This window comes from Microcaecilia unicolor, chromosome 1, assembly GCF_901765095.1.
Source record: "Microcaecilia unicolor chromosome 1, aMicUni1.1, whole genome shotgun sequence".
NCBI classification, from domain to species: Eukaryota; Metazoa; Chordata; class Amphibia; order Gymnophiona; family Siphonopidae; genus Microcaecilia; species Microcaecilia unicolor.
In genome coordinates, this window is record NC_044031.1 from 34419458 (window position 1) to 34442565 (window position 23108).

The 23108-nt window shown below is 45.5% G+C and overlaps 1 protein-coding gene and 2 pseudogenes across 1 annotated transcript in view; 1 reads left to right on the top strand and 2 right to left on the bottom strand.

The window, feature by feature from the left end:
• Nucleotides 1–23108, bottom strand: part of LOC115464772 (oocyte zinc finger protein XlCOF6-like) — a 524570-nt gene that overhangs the window by 449665 nt on the left and 51797 nt on the right. The window lies entirely within an intron of this gene.
• LOC115460803 lies at nt 18436–18528 on the top strand (annotated as a pseudogene).
• On the bottom strand, nt 22131–22973 carry LOC115460029 (annotated as a pseudogene).

Below are 23108 nucleotides of genomic sequence, written 5' to 3' on the forward strand. Positions count from 1 at the left end.
GAGCCCTGCTGGATTCTCGGACGGCTCGCGCCTATCTCCCAGAGGCGAGAGCCAACAACTTGTTGTCCCTCGTCTCGCGGGTGCGAGCGTCCCAGCAGATCACAGCTCGGCAGATGTTGAGATTGCTGGGCCACATGGCCTCCACAGTTCATGTGACTCCCATGGCCCGCCTTCACATGAGATCTGCTCAATGGACCCTAGCCTCCCAGTGGTATCAGGCCGCTGGGGGTCTAGAGGACGTGATCCACCTGTCCACGAGTTTTCTCGAATCCCTGTATTGGTGGACGATTTGCTCCAATTTGACTCTGGGACGCCCCTTCCAAATTCCTCAGCCACAAAAAGTGCTGACCACGGATGCGTCTCTCCTGGGATGGGGAGCTCATGTCGATGGGCTTCACACCCAAGGAAGGTGGTCCCTCCAAGAAAGCGATCTACAGATCAATCTTCTGGAGTTGCGAGCGATCTGGAACGCTCTGAAGGCTTTCAGAGATCGGCTGTCCCACCAAATTATACAAATTCAGACAGACAATCAGGTTGCCATGTACTATGTCAACAAGCAGGGGGGCACCGGATCTCGCCCCCTGTGTCAGGAAGCCGTCAGCATGTGGCTCTGGGCTCGCCGTCAAGGCATGGTGCTCCAAGCCACATATCTGGCAGGCGTAAACAACAGTCTGGCCGACAGGTTGAGCAGGATTATGCAACCTCACGAGTGGTCGCTCAATTCCCGTGTGGTGCGACAGATCTTCCAGGCGTGGGGCACCCCCCTGGTGGATCTCTTCGCATCTCAAGTGAACCACAAGATCCCTCAGTTCTGTTCCAGGCTTCAGGCCCACGGCAGACTGGCGTCGGATGCCTTCCTCCTGGATTGGGGGGAAGGTCTGCTGTATGCTTATCCTCCCATACCTCTGGTGGGGAAGACTTTGTTGAAACTCAAGCAAGACCGAGGCACCATGATTCTGATTGCTCCCTTTTGGCCGCGTCAGATCTGGTTCCCTCTTCTTCTGGAATTATCCTCCGAAGAACCGTGGAGATTGGAGTGTTTTCCGACCCTCATCACGCAGGACGAAGGGGCTCTTCTGCATCCCAACCTCCAGTCCCTGGCTCTCACGGCCTGGATGTTGAGGGCGTAGACTTTGCCTCTTTGGGTCTGCCAGAGGGTGTCTCCCGCATCTTGCTTGCTTCCAGGAAAGACTCCACTAAGAGAAGTTACTTCTTTCATTGGAGGAGGTTTGCCGTCTGGTGTGACAGCAAGGCCCTAGATCCTCGCTCTTGTCCTACACAGACCCTGCTTGAATACCTTCTGCACTTGTCTGAGTCTGGTCTGAAGACCAACTCCGTAAGGGTTCACCTTAGTGCAATCAGTGCATACCATTACCAAGTGGAAGGTAAGCCGATCTCAGGACAGCCTTTAGTTGTTCGCTTCATGAGAGGTTTGCTTTTGTCAAAGCCCCCTGTCAAGCCTCCTACAGTGTCATGGGATCTCAATGTCGTTCTCACCCAGCTGATGAAACCTCCTTTCGAGCCACTGAATTCCTGCCATCCGAAGTACTTGACCTGGAAGGTCATTTTCTTGGTGGCAGTTACCTCGGCTCGTAGAGTCAGTGAGCTTCAGGCCCTGGTAGCCCAGGCCCCTTACACCAAATTTCATCACAACAGAGTAGTCCTCCGCACTCACCCTAAGTTTCTGCCAAAGGTTGTGTCGGAGTTCCATCTGAACCAGTCGATTGTCTTGCCAACTTTCTTTCCCCGTCCTCATTCCTGCCCTGCTGAACGTCAGCTGCACACATTGGACTGCAAGAGAGCATTGGCCTTCTACCTGGAGCGGACACAGCCCCACAGACAGTCCGCCCAATTGTTTGTTTCTTTTGACCCCAATAGGAGGGGAGTGGCTGTAGGGAAACGCACCATATCCAATTGGCTAGCAGATTGCATTTCCTTCACTTACGCCCAGGCGGGGCTGGCTCTTGAGGGTCATGTCACGGCTCATAATGTTAGAGCCATGGCTGCGTCGGTAGCCCACTTGAAGTCAGCCTCCATTGAAGAAATTTGCAAAGCTGCGACGTGGGCTTCTGTCCACACATTCACATCCCATTACTGCCTGCAGCAGGATACCCGACGCGACAGTCGGTTCGGGCAGTCAGTTCTTCAGAACCTGTTTGGGCTTTAGGATCCAACTCCACCCCCCGAGGGCTCTGTTTGTTCTGTTCCAGGCTACACTCTCAGTTAGTTGGTAAATTTTTTAGGTCAATCTCAGTTATGTCCTCGCCGTTGCGAGGCCCAATTGACCTTGGTTGTTGTTTTGAGTGAGCCTGGGGGCTAGGGATACCCCATCAGTGAGAACAAGCAGCCTGCTTGTCCTCGGAGAAAGCGAATGCTACATACCTGTAGAAGGTATTCTCCGAGGACAGCAGGCTGATTGTTCTCACCAACCCGCCCGCCTCCCCTTTGGAGTTGTGTCTTCCCTTGAAGTCTATTGTCTTGCTACATATTGGACTGGCCGGCTCGAGCCGGTTTCGGGCGGGAAGACGGCCGCGCATGCGCGGTGCGCGCGGGCGCGCGAGGGCTAGCAAAGGACTTTGCTAGTGAAGTTTCCGATTGGAGGGGCTGCCGTGGACGTCACCCATCAGTGAGAACAATCAGCCTGCTGTCCTCGGAGAATACCTTCTACAGGTATGTAGCATTCGCTTTTTCAGGGCACAGACCATATAAGTCTGCCCAGCAGTATTTCCCGCCTCCCAACCACCAGTCCCGCCTCCCATCACCGGCTCTGGTACAGACCATATAAGTCTGCCCTCCCCTATCCTAGCCTCCCAACCACCAACCCCTCTTCCCCCACCTGCTCCGCCACCCAATTTCAGCTAAGCTTCTGAGGATCCATTCCTTCTGCACAGGATTCCTCTATGCATATCCCACGCATGTTTGAACTCCGTTACTGTTTTCATCTCCACCACCTCCCGTGGGAGGGCATTCCAAGCATTCACCACCCTCTCCGTGAAGAAATACTTCCTGACATCTTTCCTGAGTCTGCCCCCCTTCAATCTCATTTCGTGTCCTCTCGTTCTACCGCCTTCCCATCTCCGGAAAAGATTCGTTTGCGGATTAATACCTTTCAAATATTTGAACGTCTGTATCATATCACCCCTGTTCCTCCTTTCCTCCAGGGTATACATGTTCAGGTCAGCAAGTCTCTCTTCATACGTCTTGGAACGCAAACCCCATACCATCCTCGTAGCTTTTCTTTGCACCGCTTCCATTTTTTTAACATCCTTCGCAAGATACGGCCTCCAAAAGTATGACAGAATACTATAAGGCAGATTGTTATGATCTCTTAAGTCTGCTGGAGATGTGCACTTCTCGCACCAGACCCCGAAAGACCACCAAGAGGCAATATGTTCTATTTAACCTTTTGCCATATTTATACCAAATTTCAGGCATTGTTGGAAATTCCCTATAAATAAGAAATAAAGAGAATGAGAGACAGGTTCAGTTGTAGGATTTATTACTTGCCAAAGCCAGGTTACATATGAAGCCTGGATTATCAAACATATAAACGGCGAGTGACCGTACTCACTCGCAAATGCGCAGTAGAGACTTCCCTGTCTGTCCCGCCCCCGCGTCAATACGTGATGACGGGGGGGTGGGACAGAGAGGGAAACTGCGCCGAGGTCGCCACCGCAACCCCCCCCCCCCCCCCCCCGAGGTCGCCGCCACTGGTACCCCCCCCGGAGTCGCCGCTGCCGCCGCCCCTCCACCCGGCCTGTCTCTTCGTTATTCAACTTACATCTCCGCAGCAGGCAGATCAGCTGAGGTGCCGTTGGCCTTCCTTCCCTGCCTGTGTCCCGCCCTCGCTGACGTTACGTCACACGAGGGCGGGACACAGGCAGAGAAGGAAGGCCGACGGGAGTTCAGCTGATCTCTGCCTGCTGCGGAGATGTAAGTTGAATAGCAAAGAGACGGGCCGGGTGGAGGGGCGGCGACCCACCAGCCCGTTTTAACGGGCTCAACTGCTAGTAAGAATATAAGTACACATTCTTACAGGGAGATCTTTGACAGGGTGACACTCAGGTCTACCTCTAGTCTCTGACTCTCCCCCTATGCCTGGAATAGACTCCCTGAGCCGGTACGTTAGGCTCAGTCTCTGGCTGTCTTCAAGTCTAGGCTTAAAGCCCACCTCTTTGCTACTGCTTTCGACTCCTAACCATGACTCTCTTACTCAACACCCTCACTTATCACCCCTACCACTGCAATTTCATAGTAACATATAGTAGATGACGGCAGAAAAAGACCTGCACGGTCCATCCAGTCTGCCCAACAAGATAACTCATATTTTCTGCTTTTTGTGTATATCCTACTTTGATTTGTACCTGTGCTCTTCAGGGCACAGACCGTATAAGTCTGCCCAGCACTATCCCCGCCTCCCAACCACCAGCCCCGCCTCCCAACCACCGGCTCTGGCACAGACCGTATAAGTCTGCCCAGCACTATCCTCACCTCCCAACCACCAGCCCCGCCTCCCAACCACCGGCTCTGGCACAGACCGTATAAGTCTGCCCAGCACTATCCCCGCCTCCCAACCACCAGCCCCGCCTCCCAACCACCGGCTCTGGCACAGACCATATAAGTCTGCCCAGCACTATCCTCACCTCCCAACCACCGGCTCTGGCACAGACCGTATAAGTCTGCCCAGCACTATCCTCACCTCCCAACCACCAGCCCCTCCTCCCAACCACCGGCTCTGGCACAGACCGTATAAGTCTGCCCAGCACTATCCTCACCTCCCAACCACCACCCCTAGCTGTCTGTTCGTCTGTCCAATTTAGATTGTAAGCTCTGTTGAGCAGGGACTGTCTCTTCGTGCTCATTTGTACAGCGCTGCGTAAGTCTAGTAGCGCTATAGAAATGTTTAATAGTAGTAGTAGTAGTAGTACATATCAGCCGTCAGTCACATTTATACTCTTGATTTACATTGATCCCTATTACTCCCCCTAAAAAAGATTGTTTTACCCAAGTGGCCCAAGACTAACCGCAGATTTTGATATTTTTACTCTGGAAAACTCCCCCCACCTTTTCCCGGCAGATGGCCAGTTTTCTTTGACCACAAATGTTCTTTCTCACTTCTGCTTTTTTCATGCACCTGCTATAAGGCTCTTTCCTGCTATCTCTGTGGTCAGAGTCTATTTTCATCATTCCAAACTATCAAATTAATGTCACAATTAGAAAATGCTCTTTTAATTTCAATCAATTCTTCCTTGACCTATCTTCCTTTCCCAGTAGCCTTTGAGGCTGGGCCAGGCGCTTCCAGCAGGTTCCAAGCTGAGTAGTAGGCTGCAGGCTTGTACTATATTTATACAATACCACCATGGTCACCACAACTAAAACAGATATCCCATCTGCAGACAAACTTGCTAAACATTTCAAGGAAAAAACTGTAAATCTACGCAACACACTTCCTCATGACAATACTGATGCCGAACACTTCATCAACGGTCTGGACCCAACCTCTGGAGAATACCCAGCGGACCAGACCTGGTCAAACTTCGCTCTCCTCACCGCCGAAACAGTGACCCATGCGATTTATACGTTTTCTGACATTCACTGCAAATTGGATACTTGCCCCAGCTACCTAATAAAATCCACCCCCAACCGCTTCATAGCAGACCTCACATCCCACCTAAATTACTTGCTCCAACAAGGTCTCTTCCCTAAGGAAAATAGCAACATCCTACTCACCCCAATTCAAAAATATACCAAGAAAAAGACAAGTGATCTCACCAATTACCGCCCATTAGCATTTATCCCACTAGCAGTCAAACTGATGGAAAGAATGGTAACCAAACAACTTGCTGATTACATAAACAAATTCTCCATATTATATGTATCACAATCAGGATTTCACCGTCTCCACAGCACTGAAACAGTATTAACTACTCTCCTGGCCAAATTCAAGCAGGAAATAGCAACAGGTAAAAGCATACTTCTCCTTCAATTCAACATGTCCAACACATTCGACATGGTAAACCATAATATACTACTAAGACTCCTAGATTACTTCGGTATTGGTGGAAACATACTTAGCTGGATCAAGGGTTTCCTAACCACTAGGACATACCAAGTGAAATCAAATTCAAACATATCACCGTGGAAAGCAAACTGCGGAGTACCTCAAGGATCACCACTCTCACCGATCCTATTCAACCTAATGATGACCCCACTAACCAAGTCCTTATCCAACCAAGGCCTCAACCCATTCATCTATGCAGACGACGTCACAATATACATACCTTACAAACATGATCTGACAGAAATTACCAATGAAATCAAGCTCAGCCTGAACATCATGGACTCATGGACAAATGCATTTCAACTAAAACTTAATACAGAAAAAACACACTGTCTCATCCTCTCATCCCAACACAATACGAACAAACCCACAAACATAATTACCCCAGACTACACCCTTTCTATCTCAGAAAGCCTGAAAATCCTCGGCGTTACTATCGATCGTAACCTTACACTTGAGAGCCAAGTCAACTCCACAACTAAGAAAATGTTCCACTCAATGTGGAAACTTAAACGCGTGAAACCATTCTTCCCGAGGGAAACATTTTGCAATCTGATACAATCAATGGTACTAAGCCATGCAGACTACTGCAATGGAATTTCTGTGGGATGCAAAGAACAACTCATAAAGAAACTTCAGACCGCTCAAAACACAGCAGCCAGTTTTATATTTGGAAAAACGCGATTCGAAAGCGCCACACCCCTCCGAGAAAAACTACACTGGCTCCCAATCAAAGAACGCATTGCCTTCAAGATCTGCACCCTGGTTCATAAAATTATCTATGGCGAAGCCCTGGGATACATGACAAACCTCATAGACTTGCCAATAAGAAACACAATCGGATCAACACGAACATACTTAAATCTCCACTACCCAAGCTGCAAAGGACTCAAATACAAATCAACTTATGCATCCAGCTTCTCCTACATAAGCACACAACTGTGGAACACACTACCAAAAGCCGTGAAAACAACCTACAACCATCTAAACTTCCGGAAATCACTAAAAACCAACCTGTTCAAAAAGGCATACTCTACCGACTCAACTTAAGTGCCTAAACCCTGCAACACAACTAAAGCAAAGCTTGTAATAGACATTGCATAACTCTTCCTCTATACGATTCCCCAATGTGTCTATAACACATGAATCTTATTCGACCATAACTTCACTTTGTATTTGTTTCACTACCGGAGATGGCGAACGCCTTTACAGTACTATGTAAGCCACATTGAGACTGCAAATAGGTGGGAAAATGTGGGATACAAATGTAACAAATAAAAAATATATATATAATCAATAAGTAAATAAATAAATAAATAGATAAATACAAATTGAAGTTCATGGGGGGGGGGGGAGAGAATGACCCCAACCCCCCCCCCCCAAAAAAAAAAAAACTAGGTTTGAACCTAATTCAGTCCCTCAAAATGACGCACTGATTATGATGTGACCCCACCTCTTCGCACAATTGCTCACCCTACAGTTACCCTTGGAATACCTCGGGTGAACGCTTGTGAAACGGACAGAGGTGAGGTGCACTTATTTTCACTAACCTCGCTCTCCTGTTTCAAAAACAAGAGGGGAAATTAAACTAAAATAATCAGTTGGACAAAGTTTATATTCCAAATTAATTAAATTTATTTACTTATTAATGTTTAAAAATAATTCAATTTTTCTTTTTCTCTTTATAGATATATCGCAGCTAATACCACCAACTTGCAGAGACAAATGTCAGCTAAGTATAATTTCAAAAACTTAGCAAAATCCCCTTTTCCCCTCTGACATGTACAGCACAACAGTAAAGTTGTGGAATACATTACCTACAGCCCTGAAAACTATTGCCGAAATAACTAACTTTCGCAAAGACACACCTCTTCAACCAGGCCTACAAAGAGAACCTATAGCCTTACTAAACTACCACGCCAAAACGAAAGGTCACCTTCTATACCCACCCGCCTAACACTATCCTTTTTCTCTTCCCATACTTAATCTCTGTGCATTACTAATTGTATCTGTTATCCTGGAATGACAATGACATAACAATACTCTGTAAGCCACATTGAGCCTGCAAATAGGTGGGAAAATGTGGGATACAAATGCAATAAATAATAATAATAATACTAATGTATTCCCCAAATTCTCTTAAACTGTAAGAGCTGATCCTTTGTTTTGTTTTTTTTTCAGCTACTACTTCAGGTAAACTTTAAGGTAAGTATAAGTCAATGCTTTTATTTTACTCTCTTTAACAAGTCTCTGTTGAATCCTTTCTCGATGTGCTTCCAATGTTGGTTTAAAGGATACTCTTTTCCAGCTTTCTTGTATTTTCTTCTCCTTTCTTTTTTCGTTGGGTACCATGTAATGTAGCGATGATCTCAGGTACCAGCAACCACGAATCAGTTGGGAAACCTACTACAGTATTCTCAAAGAAACTCAAACCCCCTAAAAAAAATTCTAACTAATTTTGTGTCATTAATAATCCCCAAAGTTAGGTACGTAATTATTTTCCTATCTAACTATCCCAAGTAAAGAAATGGATAATTTTTAATCCCTATACTTTCCCTCCCTTACCCTTTGGCACTTACGCAAGCAAAAAGGGTAGGTTAGAGGTAGTTTTCTTTCAAAACTACAGGGAATGTAACTAAAATAACTCTCAGCTGTTTCATATGCACTGCAACTTAAGTTCAGTGTAATATTTTTTCCCTTTAAATAATCATTTATTTAAAGCTTCAGTGAGGCTTTCCACTTTTAAACTCCTACTAAAACCAATACGGTTTGATATGATTTAAGGTGCACTTCAGCCAGCACTTTTGTCATAAATATTAAATATGACACCCTAATCAGATAAATCAGCCTTATTAACTCGTCAAATCATCAATATCCTGCTAGGATTTATTAAGTTATTTCATTTCTTTTTTTTTTAATTTATAAGAATCTTTATTGAGCATTGAACATCAATTCAACAAACATAACATTCAATGACAATCCTGAATGATAATAAAAAGTACAAACTCAAAAATACAGCAGGTAATATGTCAGAAAAATGCATAAGTACACATTCAATGCAGCTATGCAGAAAAACTATACTCTTATTTTGTTTTCAATTTTTCTATATAAGTTATTTCATACCAGGGCTTTCCAAGCAGCTGTCAGCCACCACTCTAAAAAGCCTCTAAAAACTGCGGAAGGCTTCTCAAATAAAGTAATTAATCTCATTCACATTTCTCACACTCAAACAACCTTAAAAGCTACTCAAAATCCGTTTTCTCTCTTTTAAAACAGATTTTTCTAGTCCAGCTGTTCACAGACCACTAACATACGTCTGTGCAGCTTCTCTCTTGCCTCCCAACTGCCAGCCAGGGTTGCCAGGTGGAAAAATTTTTTCCCACCCAATCGAGCCCAAATCCAGCCCAAAACCCGCCCAAAGTCAAACCCCGCCCCTGACACCCCCGCCCCCGCCGTCATCAACCCCGCCCCCGCCGTCATCGGCCCTGCCTCCCCCGTCTCCGCCGTGGTTGTGCTACCTTCCCTTCCCTTCCCGTAGGTTCTTCAATCATCTTCTTAGAAAGTTTAACTCCGTGCGTCTAACGTCAGACTTTCTAAGAAGATGATTGAAGAACCTACGGGAAGGGAAGGTAGCACAACAACGGCGGCGGGGCAGTTTTCGGCGTTCCGGGGGGGGGATCGAGAGGTTCGCGGGAGTGGGGTGGGTTTCGAGGGGGCCATAGCGCGGGGGGGGGGGGGGGTGACAGCTGATTCCGAGGCAGTAGGAGGAGTAGGGAACCTACTCCTCCCCTTGCCTTGGAATCAGCTGTGTTGACGTCAGTGACGTCCGTGCGTGTCTGCCTCGCAGGCCACTTGCAGCCAGGGAGCCACGGTCCCAAGCATAGAACGTTGGAGGTGAGAATTATTATATAGGATTACTACTCTACCTATTAAAAGTTATTCTGTCCTCTGTGCACATCTGTTTGCTGCTCTAACTTCCTCATTCCAGACCTGATCTAAGAAAGAAGCGATGATCAGTTAAAAAAAAAAAGGCTAGAGAGGGTGGGAAATGACAGAGGAAGGTGGGAGGAGGGGGAGTCCTTGGTGGGAACTGTCCAGGTGGGAACTTGTCTGATACCATGATGAGCCCCAGGGAGGTAGGGGGTAAGAAATGAAATGGAACAATGAGAGCGGTGCCACAGGAGGGCAGGTGCACACTGGGGGTGGGGGTCGGGAAGAGAAGGGTTCATTGTACGAGTTCTGCTGAGTCACCATTGGTATCTGTTTTAAATGGCTATGGCTATTCTTCAACACTGTTAGGTGTGTTTTTTGCATGGAGTTGATGGAGACCTTTACATGCCTGTTTTTTGGCTGAGCTCTGTGGTTTATAATTGCCAGGTTTTTTTTTTGGCACATATTTTTTAATGATTTGCATCACCATTTGTAGCTGTGTTAGTACAATTTATATATTTACTAGTAAAAGAAGCCCGTTTCTGGAGCAAATGAAACGGGCACTAGCAAGGTTTTCCTCCCCAACACCCCCCCCCCTTCTCCCTCCCTCCCTATCTACCTACCGACCCCTTCGTCGTTCTGACGCCATTGCTCCACACCTCCTGAATGCACCGTATGCCACTGCTCCGCCCTCAACGTCATCACGTTTGACGCGAGGGCGGGGCCCCGAGACTTGGCGATTTCGGTGGCTTCATCACCATGAACCCTTCGAACCCTGAAGGAAGTGACGGAAGTGACGTCAGTGTCTTCAGAACGTTGAGGGTGAGTTTTATTATATAAGATGATTTATATTAAACATTTTTCTGTATTCATTGACATTCTTTTGTAGCCCTTGATGAAGACCCTGGTAGGGTGAAACATGTCCCTGTCAAGCTTTAACTATTTATGTATTTATTATTTTATGGGTAGTGAATACATTTTGGATAGTTTTATTTTTAACCTCTACAATCTGCAGTCTTGTCTTTTACTGTAAGATAAGCATTGCCATGCTGCGATAGATCAGAGGTCCATCAAGCCCAGCATCCTGTTTCCAACAGTGGCCAATCCAGGGCATAGGTACCTGGCAAGACTCTAAAACAGTAAAACAGAATGATGCCCCATAGTCCTTGCATTTTTGGAAAGAATAAACAAGCGATTCATTTCTGCTCCACAAGAAAACAAATTGCATAAAAGATTTCATATACGACCTTTCTGTGGTTACAATCAAAGCAGTTTACATATTAAATAAAGGAGGAGCAGCTGCTGTATGAGAAGGGAATCAGGAAGAAAAGCTGAAGAATAAAGAGCCCCAGGAATGGATTGTGCAGTGCCAGGCTCATTTCTTCTTCCGTGTGTGGCATTGCCTGGCACTGCATCCCCTGCTGCCCATCTCCTCCCAGTCTCCTACCTGCTCAGCACAAACCCCAAGAACCATTCTCCTGCCCTTCTCCACACCTCCAGCTCCAGAAAGGAAGGAGAGAGGTAGAGAGGATGTAAAGAGATGTCAGGAAGCAGAAAGTGAGAGTCTGGTAAAGCAGGAGGAGAATGAGGAAGAAGTGCCTGAGGGGCTACAGCAGGGAATGGACTGAGCAGTGCCAGGCTCATTTCTTCTTCCGTGTGTGGCATTGCCTGGCACTGCATCCCCTGCTGCCCACCTCCTCCCAGTCTCCTACCTGTTCAGCACAAACCCCAAGAGCCATTCTCCTGCCCTTCTCCAGAGCTCCAGCCCCAGCTCCCTCCTTGCAGGCTGCAGCCACTCCTGGGACAGGTCTGGACTATGCTGCACTGCTGGCGGTGGTGGTGGGTCAATGAAGTGCTTGGAGAAAGAAAGAGAAGAGGGAAGTGAAACTCCGCCCCTTCACTCCACCCCAGGAACATTCTGACCAATCCCTAGGTGGTAGGTGAGGATTAGTTTGAAAGGGGCGGGATCTTGTTGCTTTTCCCTCCCTATTGTTTTGGGTGAACTAAATTCACGTCAAGCTCCGCCCACTGGCTTCAGCTCATATCATGGACTTGATAGGTTCTCTTCGTCTCCTTCCAGCCTCCTTGTCTCATGTCATAGAGTCACTAACTGGCACCTTGCAGACAGTCCATGAGAGCAGAGAGAGGAAGCACCGACTTCCTCTTTATACTAAGACAAAAACAGGTGCTGCCACCTCTGGCCGGATGTTTCTGCAGCTTTCAGTTCTGAGTGGTTGTGGGCTTAAATGCTACAAAATCTGAAACAAAATACATAAACCCACACGTATCAATAATAAGGAAAGAATCGTGACTATATAAACAATTCAATTATAAAGCACAATGGGGGAAATGGAAGGGAGGGGGGAGAGTAAGTACCAGGCACACTGACAGAAATTTTTTGGAAAGGAAAGATTTCAAAAACTTACAAAAACCAACTAATCATGTTGGGATCTTATATTTTTCAGCAAGGAATTCTACCATTTAGTACCTTGGTATGAAAAAGTAGGTGAATATATAGACATGATATTAAATAACATTGGAGACATTGAGTTCTTGCACAAAAATATGTAATAATATAAACCAAATTGTAAACATCAATGAAATAGCAAAGGTATAATGTGCTTCAAAGGTATAACACAATGAACAGAACATGAGCCCGCCAAGGACAGGGAAAGACCCAGAGTACCTGAATGCAACATAGTAAATGACCACAGTCCATCCAGTCTGCCCAACAAGATAAACTCATTTTACATGGTACGTGATCAGTGGCGATCTTTGGTCGGCTGCCACCCGGGGTGGATCGCCGCTGTGCAAACCCCCACCGGGTGCAGCGGCGTCCCCACCGGGTGCATTCTTACCTGCTGGCAGCATCTGCACGGCTGTCGGTTCTGCTGGCTCTCTGATCACTCTGCCCCGGAACAGGATGTAACCTGTTCCAAGGCAGAGGGAGCAGGGAACCAGCGGAGCCGACAGCTGCATGGCTGCTTTCTGCACCCTCCAGTGGCATGCATCTGGGGCGGACCGCCCCACCCTTGGTAGTACCACTGTATGTGATACTTTATATGTATACCTGAGTTTGATTTCGCCTTGCATTTCTTAGGGAACAGACCGTAAAAGTCTGCCTCGCACTGTTCTTGTACTAAAAGTTCTGAAGCTAACATCGAAGCCCCTTAAAATTTCCACTCCAGCCCATCCATTTCTATTCAGTTACAATCAGGGCATAGACCGTCGTCTGCCCAGCACCGGTTTTGCTTCCCAATTACCGCCTTCACCTTGACCTACCTACTGAAAAAGGTGTGAGCAAAATCAAAATAAACACAATGAAACATCTGTGCATCAATTACAAAGATTCATTAATGGATAAAGAAACAGATAAATATTGATCCAATTTACCGCACTTGCATTTACGTGTAGCAGGAAATTTTAATGAAATATCCTCATATCTGTTAAATAATAAAACTGTGTTCCACCACATGAAAATGGATAAACTGGAATTATCCTTCCAATGTTGAATGGTCAATTTAAGAGCAATGGAAATTAAAAAATCAAATAAAGAAGCATCTTCATCAGAAAGAAAGAGAGTTTGTAAGGGCAATACATTTCCAAACTAAGGGGTCCTTTTACTAAGCTGCGGGACAAGGGGCCCAACGGTAGCCATTTTTCCTGCAGATAGTAAAAGCCCCCTCTCAAAAAAAAAGGCCACACAGTGAGAGAACTCTTACCATGTGGCCATGCGGTGGGGAGCCCTTACCAAGGGCTCCCGTGCTAAGCTGGCGGTAACCAGTGCATGTCAATGCCCAATTACCACCACGCAAGCCATTTCTGAGGGTTTTCTCCCCCCCCCCCCCCCCCCCCCAGAAACAGTGTGCCCTCAGGGTAGAGCTACTGTTGGGCTGGCGGTAGTCCCCGAAGAACGAGCAGTAAGCCCGCACTGGGCTTATCCCGCTCTGAAAAAGGACCCCTAACGCAATACCACTTTATCTCTCATTCCAAATATGAACTCTTTATACTTGACTGCTTAATCTACTATGTCAATCATGATCTTTAATGTAATATCACTTGTATCCCTCACTCCGGAAATGGTGATCGCCATGACGGAACAATGTAAGCCACATTGAGCCTGCGAAAAGGTGGGAAATGTGGGATACAAATGCAACAAATAAAATAAATGCTTAAAAGATAAAGGAAACAAGTTAGAAAGTTGTACGATATCTAATATTTTAGGCCAAATATCCAGCTAAAATGTATAGACATTATTGTACCTTTCTGATAGAGCAAGAGATAATTTACTTTTAAAGGATTTAGTAGGAGTCCAATGAGCTCTATGCTGTAAAAAATAGGAGAGGGAGGATCTCGGGCCATTTAACCAGGAGAGAGACCATTCTTTGTTTGACAAATGTTCACCAGTATCTTTTTCCCATGTTTTTTTTTTTTTAGAAGAAATACTACATTGTTTTGACAGAGTTTGAAAACATTCACGAAATGAAGAGGCCGAAGGTGCGGGAGTAGAAAACAGATTAAAAAATGGTTGTAATGGAAGGGACTTTGAAACAATTTTAATGTTAAGGTGTAGGAGAGGAAAGGGAATGGGATTTGATATACTGCCATTCTGTGGTTACTCTGTGCACCACTGGGTAACACTAACATCTTCATAACCTCTTTTATAACTGCGCATGCAGGTTAGAACTGTACAGGGTTCTTGACGCTTTACAACAGCGCTGTCTTTATCATAATACAGACCCTGTGATTTTTTTTTCTGAGCAAAGAGGGTGAGTGGAATCCTCCTTTGGGTGACTATTTAAGTAAATTAAAGAGTGAGATCTCTAGGGGTGAGCATATCGCAGACTTCGTCTCGGCCGATCCTAAAACATATGGGTACAGGTTATCCAGCGGGGAGACCCGCCTGAAGGTAAAAGGAATCACACAAGCCAAAGGTGCCAGTAGGTGAACAAACCAAAATATCCATCCAGCAAAAAGGGATAGTCAGAAACAAGGCCTGGTGGTTTGACCCAGGAGAATCCCCCACAGCGGCTGCTGAAGATGTCGCATCTTTCTTCGGAGTCCTCATAGCCTCCTCCATGGTGTTGTCAAAGTGGTGGAGCCACCTGGTCTGAGGGGTCAAAGATGTCGCTCCCGAAAGCTGGGACTCTCCCTTTGTCCAACGCCGAGTTGGGATCCCTCATTTCCTGCCCACTATGGAAGCACAAACAAATCCAACTTCTGTTGACCAAGAGGAGTAGAGGTGGCTTCAGGGGGATAAAAGCTCACCTAACCCTTTCGCTTAGAAGGCATGATAGAGAGAGGAACAAGGTAAGCACAGAGCAGATTCTCATGTGTCCTCTCAATCAGCCATTATGCTGTCTACCCCCCCCCCCCCCCCTCCAACTCTTCCCCGGATGTAATTTTTTAACCTTTGCAGCTGCTCCTCTAAGTTTTTTTTTTCACTGTTCTTCTCATTTTATCACAGTCTCCTTTTTGAAAATTAAATACTAATGAACTGGATTTCCTATGTGTACTTATTCCAGAGCTTATATCAAATCTGATCATATTATGATCACTGTTATTAAGTGGCCGCAGCACCATTCCCTCCTGCACCAGATCACGCGCTCCACTGAGGACTAGGTCTAGAATTGTTCCCCCTCTTGTTGGTTCCTGAACCAGTACTACATAAAACAGTCCTTGATTTCATCAAGGCATTTTACCTCCCTAGCATTCCCTGATGTTACATTTACACAGTCGATATCAGGATAATTGAAATCACCCATTATTACTGTGTTCCCCAGTTTGTTAGCCTCCCTAATTTCTCATAACATTTCTAAATCTGACTATTCAATTTTGCCAGGAGGACAGTAGTACACTCCTATCACTATCCTTTTCCCCTTTATGAATGGAATTTCTATCCATAGATATGTTTTATGTCCTGCAGAAATTTTAGTCTATTCAATTCAAGGGCCTCCTTAACATATAATGCTAAGGGGCGTAGCCACGGGTGGGCCTGGGTGGGCCCAGGCCCACCCATTTCCACCCCAAAATAATGGATCACAACCGTAACCATGATCGCGATCACGATCACGATCACAACCGCAGCTTCACGTGAGTCTTCTTTTCTCTCCCTCACCCCCACCGCAAAGCATCTGGGCGCAGCGTTTCAGACCCACTCCGGAGCCTTCCCTCTGTGGCCTGTTGCTGAGATGAATCTCTTTCCCCTCCCTCACCCCTGCTGTAAGCATCCGGTTTAAATTAAGGCGGGGCCAGGCAGCCAGCAGTGATTCGCTGAGCACTCCGGAGCCTTCCCTCTGCCACGATCTGCCCTCTGGGAAACAGGAAGTTGCGCTGAAGAGAGCTGATCGTGGCGGAGGGAAGGCTCTGGAGCAGGTCTCTTCATCTGTGATCAACGATAGTGAGGGAGGAAAACGGAGTGAGTGGCTGTACCTGTAGGGTGGGAGAGGGACAGGCTAGGAGACAATGGTTTCACCTGCGTGGGGGTGGGGGTGGGGCTTGAGGCCATAGGGAAGGGATTGGAGAGAGGTTCTGGACCTTCAAAAGGGGGGGGGGGTTGGCTGGAGAAAAGGGAGAGAGATTCTGGACCTGCAAAAGGGGGGAGATGGCTGGCTGGAGGGAAGGGAGAGAGGTTTGGGACCTGCAAGGGGGGGGGGGGCTGGCTGGCTAGAGGGAAGGGAGCCAAGTTTGAGACCTGCAAGGGGAGAGGTTGCTGCTTGGAGGGAAGGGAGAGAGTTTTGGATCTGGAAAGGGGGGTGGTGGCTAGCTGGAAGGAAGGGAAGTTCTGGACCTGCAATGGGGGGTGGCTGGCTGGCTGGAGGCAAGGGTAAAAGGCAAGGGAGAGAGATGCTGGACCTGAAAGGGGGGGGGAGGAAGATGGAGGGAAGGATGAGAGGTGCTGGACCTACAAGGGAGAGAGGCTGGGGGCTGGAGGAAAGGAAGAGAGTTGTTAGACCTGCAAGGGGGGCAGGATGGAAGGAAGGGAGAGAGGTGCTGGACCTGTGGGGAGGGGGGGCTAGAGGCTGGAGGGAAGGCCTGCAGGGGAGGCTTGAGGGAAGGGAGAGAGGTGCTGTACCAGGAGGAGAGATTAGAGGGAAGGGAGAGAGATGGCGGATCAAGGGGACAAAGGAAGAGGGAGACAAATTGTTTAACCCACAGTGGGAGAAAGAGCCAAAAGCTGGAAGAGAGAAACAGAGTAGCTGGATAGGTGGGATCCGGAGAGCAGAGAGAGACATTGGTGTGAGTGAGGAAGAAAGGGGAGATACAGAAACAGACATGAGATGCTGTATTGGAAATGACATATGAACATAGAGGGGTAATGCCTGACAGAGAGGGGGAATTTGAGAATAGAGAGGCTATGCTGGACACTTGGCGGGAGGCGTATATGGTCACAGGGGAGAGATACTAGACATAGGGGACAATAGGAACTCAAAAGGGAGATACTGGGCATGTGAGGGCATAAGGACACAAGGGGTGATGCTGGACACAGGGGTAGGGGATAGAAGGGTGGTGATGGATGCAGGAATTTGAACATAGTGGAGATACTGGACAAGGAACTATAGGGACACAGAGATGGGAGATGGATGGTGGACATGGAGAGAGAAGAAATTACAAATAGACAGGAGACCCTGGTAAGTGAATTAAGACAGAAGAAAGCGGAAACCAGAGACTAGAACCAAGCTGATTTGTAAAATAAAATAACCAGACATCAAAAGGTAGAAAAAAAATCATTTTTTTTTTAATTTTGTGATTAAAATATGTCACATTTGGAAAGTACATCTTGCCAGAACTGGAGCCCAGGCCATAAATTTGGGAGGCAACCCCAAAGCCCATCACCAGACTGCACTGCCTTCAGCTTCCATCATGCTTGTGGCTCTCTCTGGCCAGGCCGCCAGGGGACCAAGAGCAATTGCTCTAGTTGCACTCCAACACCATCCCTGGCACGTACTATGTTTATATTTTGCACAGGAGGAAATGCATTTCTTTCTGTATCTCTGGTATTGTATTACATGCAAGTTTTGGCTTTTTGGGGTTTTGGTTATATTTATGTTTATACATTTTAGTCAATTATTCTATATTTGGCATTTTTATTCCGTGTGTGTGATCAAGGTATTCTGTTAGCATGAATTTTCTATGTAGCCTTCTGTAGTAAGTTTGGTTTGTTTAGTTTTCCCAATAGATGTATTGATATTTTACGGCCCCACTGTAATATGTAGGGCAATGCCTTTTTCATAGGTAGGATCCTTCTTTTGGAAGTTAGTGCTGTCATTGTAGATTTGCATTAGGTTACGAGTGACATTTTGTTTTAAAGATTGTTTAATTTACTATATGGCGGCTGTTGAGATTACGGTGAGTTTTATGGGGAAATGTCCTAACTCTGCTCTGTACCCATTGGGGGAGGGACAGGGGGTTCTGTGGATGCAGAATTTATTTGCCTTTCATACTAGACTATACTTTCTGGGATCATTTCTATAGTGTGTAACTGGAAAGATATGTTGAAAAGTGTTTGGTCTTGCTATACAGGCTAAGTATGTGTGTTAGGGACCCAAGGCTCAATGGAGGTGGAAGAGTGCAATCTCTTGTACTTCCCCCTGAAGCCTGCACTGCTACCCTTATTGAAGTTATTCAGAGTGGGGTAGAGCTGGAGCATGGGGTGGGGTATCAGGTGGCAAGTTTTTCAATTTCAAAAAAGTTGGCAACCCTGGTGCCCACCCATCTGACTTGTTGGCCCACCCCAAAATTGCTTTCTGGCTACGCCACTGCGTGGCAGCGCATTGCAGAGCTGCGTGCTCGTAAAGGAAAAGGTAGATGCATGCATTGATTTGTATTTCAAACCCTTACACTTGGGAGGATGAAGAATGAGGGGTGTACGGGAAGATTCTTTTGCGTTCCTGGGTGGTAGTTCTATTAGATCTGACATGTAGGCTGGGGCGTTACCATGGATGATTTTATGGACTAAAGTGCAAAGTTTGAATGTGATGCGTTCTTTTAGTGGGAGCCAGTGTAGTTTTTCTCGTAAGGGTTTTGCGCTTTCGTATTTTGGTGTGCTGAATATTAGTCTGGCTGCCATATTCTGAGCTGTCTGGAGTTTTTTTGAGTATTTGCTCTTTACAGCCAGCGTAGAGTGAGTTATAATAGTCCAGATGACTGAGTACCAGTGATTGTACCAGATTGCGGAAGACAATCCTTGGAAAAAAACAGTCTAACTCTTTTTAGTTTCCACATTGAATGAAACATCTTTTTGGTTATGTTATTTGCATGGTTCTCAAGTGTTAGATGTCGATCAATGGTGACTCCGAGGATTTTCAGGGTGTCTGAAACTGGTAGATTTAGTTTAGGTGTGTTGATGGTGGTAAATTTATTCTTATTGTATTGCGAGGTGAGTACCAGGCATTGGGTTTTCTCAGCATTGAGTTTCAGCTGAAATGTATCTGCCCAGGAATTCATAATATGTAGGCTTTGCTTGATTTCATTGGAGATTTCCCTTAAATCTTCATGGAATGGGATGAAGATCGTTACATCGTCAGCGTATATATATGGGTTTAGGTTCTGATTCGATAGTAATTTGGCCAAGGGTGTCATCATTAGATTGAATATGGTCGGTGAGAGGGGGGATCCCTGTGGAACTCCGCATTCAGGTTTCCATGTCACTGATGTAATCGAGTTTGAAGTCACTTGATAAAAGCGTGTAGTGAAGAACCCTTTAAACCAATTGAGAACGTTGCCTCCAATTCCAAAATATTCGAGGATGTGTAATAAAATTCCATGGTCAACCATGTCGAATGCACTTGACATGTCGAATTGTAGCAGTAGAATGTTGTTGCCGTTTGCTATCAATTGATTGAATTTGTTCATGAGCGTGACTAGTACGGTTTCAGTACTGTGATTAGAGCGAAATCCTGATTGAGAATCGTGTAATATCGAGAACTTGTTTATATAGTCTGTGAGTTGTTTGGTCACTATGCCTTCTGTTATTTTGGTAATTAAGGGGATGGATGCTACTGGTCTATAGTTCGTTAGTTCATTTGCATTTTTCTTTGCATCCTTGGGTATAGGGGTGAGTAAAATGTTACCTTTTTCCATTGGGAAGAGTCCATTTTGTAGCATATAGTTTATGTGGTTTGTTAGGTCTTTTATAAATTGTTGAGGGGCTGATTTCATGAGGTTGTTTGGGCATATATCTAGTTTGCAGTGAGATTTGGCGAATCTTTTAAGTGTTTGTGAGATAAGATCTTCCGGTAGTATTGTAAATTCTGTCTAGATTCTGTCTGCTGGATATATTCCAGGGTCTGGGTCTAGGCAGTCCAGGAGTGTGCTGTATTCGGTGTGGCTGACAGGTATTTTAAGTCGCAGTTGTATGATTTTCTCCTTGAAGTACTTCGCCAAGTCGTCAGCTCCCGGTATGTCTTTGCTGTTGTTGGTGACGGGAGTGGTGTCTAATAATTTATTTACAAGTTGGAAGAGTTTGTGTGTGTCTTTGTAATTTGGTCCAATTTCAGTTTTGTAGTATTGTCTTTTGGTTTGTCTTATGGTATATTTGTATTTCCTTCGGAGTTGCTTCCAGTCGTTAAGTGTGGGATCGTCTTTCTTTTTGTTCCAAGCTCATTCTAGTTTCCTAACTTGTGTTTTGAGTTTTTTCAGTTCTTCGTTGAACCATGGTATTGAGTTCTTTCTGTGCGATGTTCTGGTCTGGATTGGGGCAATGATGTCTAGTGTTAATTTACATCTGTTGTCCCAATTTGAGAGGAATTGAGTTGTGTCTGTTTTTGTTGTCCATCCGTCGTTGTAGATCTGTTGCCAGAATTTAACCGGATCTATTTTTCCTCTTGTGGTGTAGGTTTTTCGTATTTGTTTGTTAGGTAAGTCTTTCGTTCTCCTTTGGAGGGTTATATGTGCTTTGTAATGGTCTGACCACGGTGTAGGTGACCATTTTGTTTGTGTTAGAATAATGTTTGCGTCATGGTCAAATTTGTATGTTATGAGGTCTAATGTGTGTCCTTTTTCGTGTGTTGGTTGCGTATTTTGTCCTTGTAGATCCCATAGTTGTAAGAACTCTCTACAGTTTGGGTATTAGTTGTGGTGAGATCTTCCAGGTGTAGGTTAATATCTCCTATTATGATGAGGTTGGAGGAAGAGATGCAGGTATTCGAGATAAAGTCCATGAAGTGCGTTTGGCAGTCTCGCCAGTTGCCTGGTGGTCTGTAAAATATAACTGCATTAAGGTGTTCCTGCAGTTTTGGGTGATTGATTCTTAAGGAAGCGATTTCAAGTTGTGGCAGTATGGATTCAGCTATGTTTGTGATATTGAACTCAGATCTGTATATTATGGCTATTCCTCCTCCCCTTTTTCCATTTCTTGTCCAGTGTGTAACTTTATATCCTGGTGGGCATAGTTCTAGGATTATAGGATCTTGGAGGTTGTGGATCCAGGTTTCAGTGATGAAGAGGAAGTCCAGGTTGTCTGCAGTGATCCAGTCTGTTATATCCTCTGTCTTGGTCACTACTGATCTGGCGTTCACATATCCAATTTGAATTGAATGGTAGGATTCGGTTAGGGGTGTTGAAGTCTTAATTTTATAATAGTCATTACTGATTTATTTTCTCTCAGCCATTTCAGCTTTCTAGTTGTTTCTTCCTCTACTCCTAGATATTTATATGTACCTTCCTGTGTGGATCATTCGGTGGTTTCTGAGGTTTACCTTCTAACAGAAGCTTTTATTACACTCAGTGCATGTAAATGGCTTAACTCCTATGTGAATTCTCTGGTGCATTATCGTGTATTTCTTCAACCTTGGTGCAGATAAATGGTTTAATTCCTGTGTGGATTCTCCAGTGTCTGTTGAGTGTTCCTTTTTTAGTAAAGTTTTTACCACACTCAGTACATGCAAAAGGCTTCACTCCTCTGTGGATTCTCTGGTGTATTGTCATGCATTTCTTTGTGAAGCTTTTGCCACAGTCAGTGCATTTTCTGGTGTGTGGCAAGTGTTTCACTGTCATTGAAGCTCTTACCACACTCACTACATGTAAATGACTTCACTCTCATGTGAAAGCTATGGTGCCATGTCAGGTTTCCCTTCTCAGTGAAGCTTTTACCACACTCAGAACATTTAAATGGATTCACTCCTGTGTGGATTCTCTGGTGCTGTATCATGTATTTCTTCAACCTGAAGCATTTGCCACACTCACTACATGGAAATGGTTTTACTCCTCAATGGCTATTCTGGTGCATAGTGAGTGTTTCCTTGTCAATGAAGGTCTTACCACACTCAGTACATGTAAATGGCTTCACTCCTGTGTGAACTCTGTGGTGCCTTGTGAGATGTCCCTTCTCAGTGAAAGTTTTACCACACTCAGAACATCTAAATGGCTTCACTCCTGCGTGAATTCTCTGGTGTTTTGTGAGGTTTACCTTCTGACTGAAGCTTGTATTACACTCACTGCAGATGAATGGTTTCATTCCTGTGTGGATTCTCTGGTGTTGTGTGAGGCCTGCTTTATGAGTGAAGCTTTTATTACACTCAGTGCAAATAAATGGTTTGATGCCTTTGTGGATTCTCTAGTGTGTTCTGAGTGCTTCTTTCACAGTAAAGCTTCTACCACACTCAGTACATGCAAAAGGCTTTACTCCAGTGTGGGTTCTCTGGTGTATTGTGAGGTTTACCTTCTGATTGAAGCTTTTATTACACTCAGTGCAGATAAACGGTTTCACTCCTGTGTGGATTCTCTGGTGTTTTGTGAGCTGTCCCTTCTGACTGAAGCTTTTATTAAACTCAGTGCAAATAAATGGTTTGATGCCTGTGTGGATTCTCCAGTGTGTTCTGAGTGCTTCTTTCACATTAAAGCTTCTACCACACTCAGTACATGCAAAAGGCTTCACTCCAGTGTGGATTCTCTGGTGTATTATCATGTATTTCTTTGTGAAGCTTTTTCCACATTCAGTGAATAGAAATTGTTTTACTCTTGAAGGAATACTCTGATGCATGGTGAGTGTTTGTCACTGAAGCTTTTACCACACTCACTACATGTAAATGGCTTCACTTCTGTGTGAACTCTGTGGTGCCTTATGAGATTTCCCTTATCACACTCAGAACATCTAAATGGCTTCACTCCTGCGTGG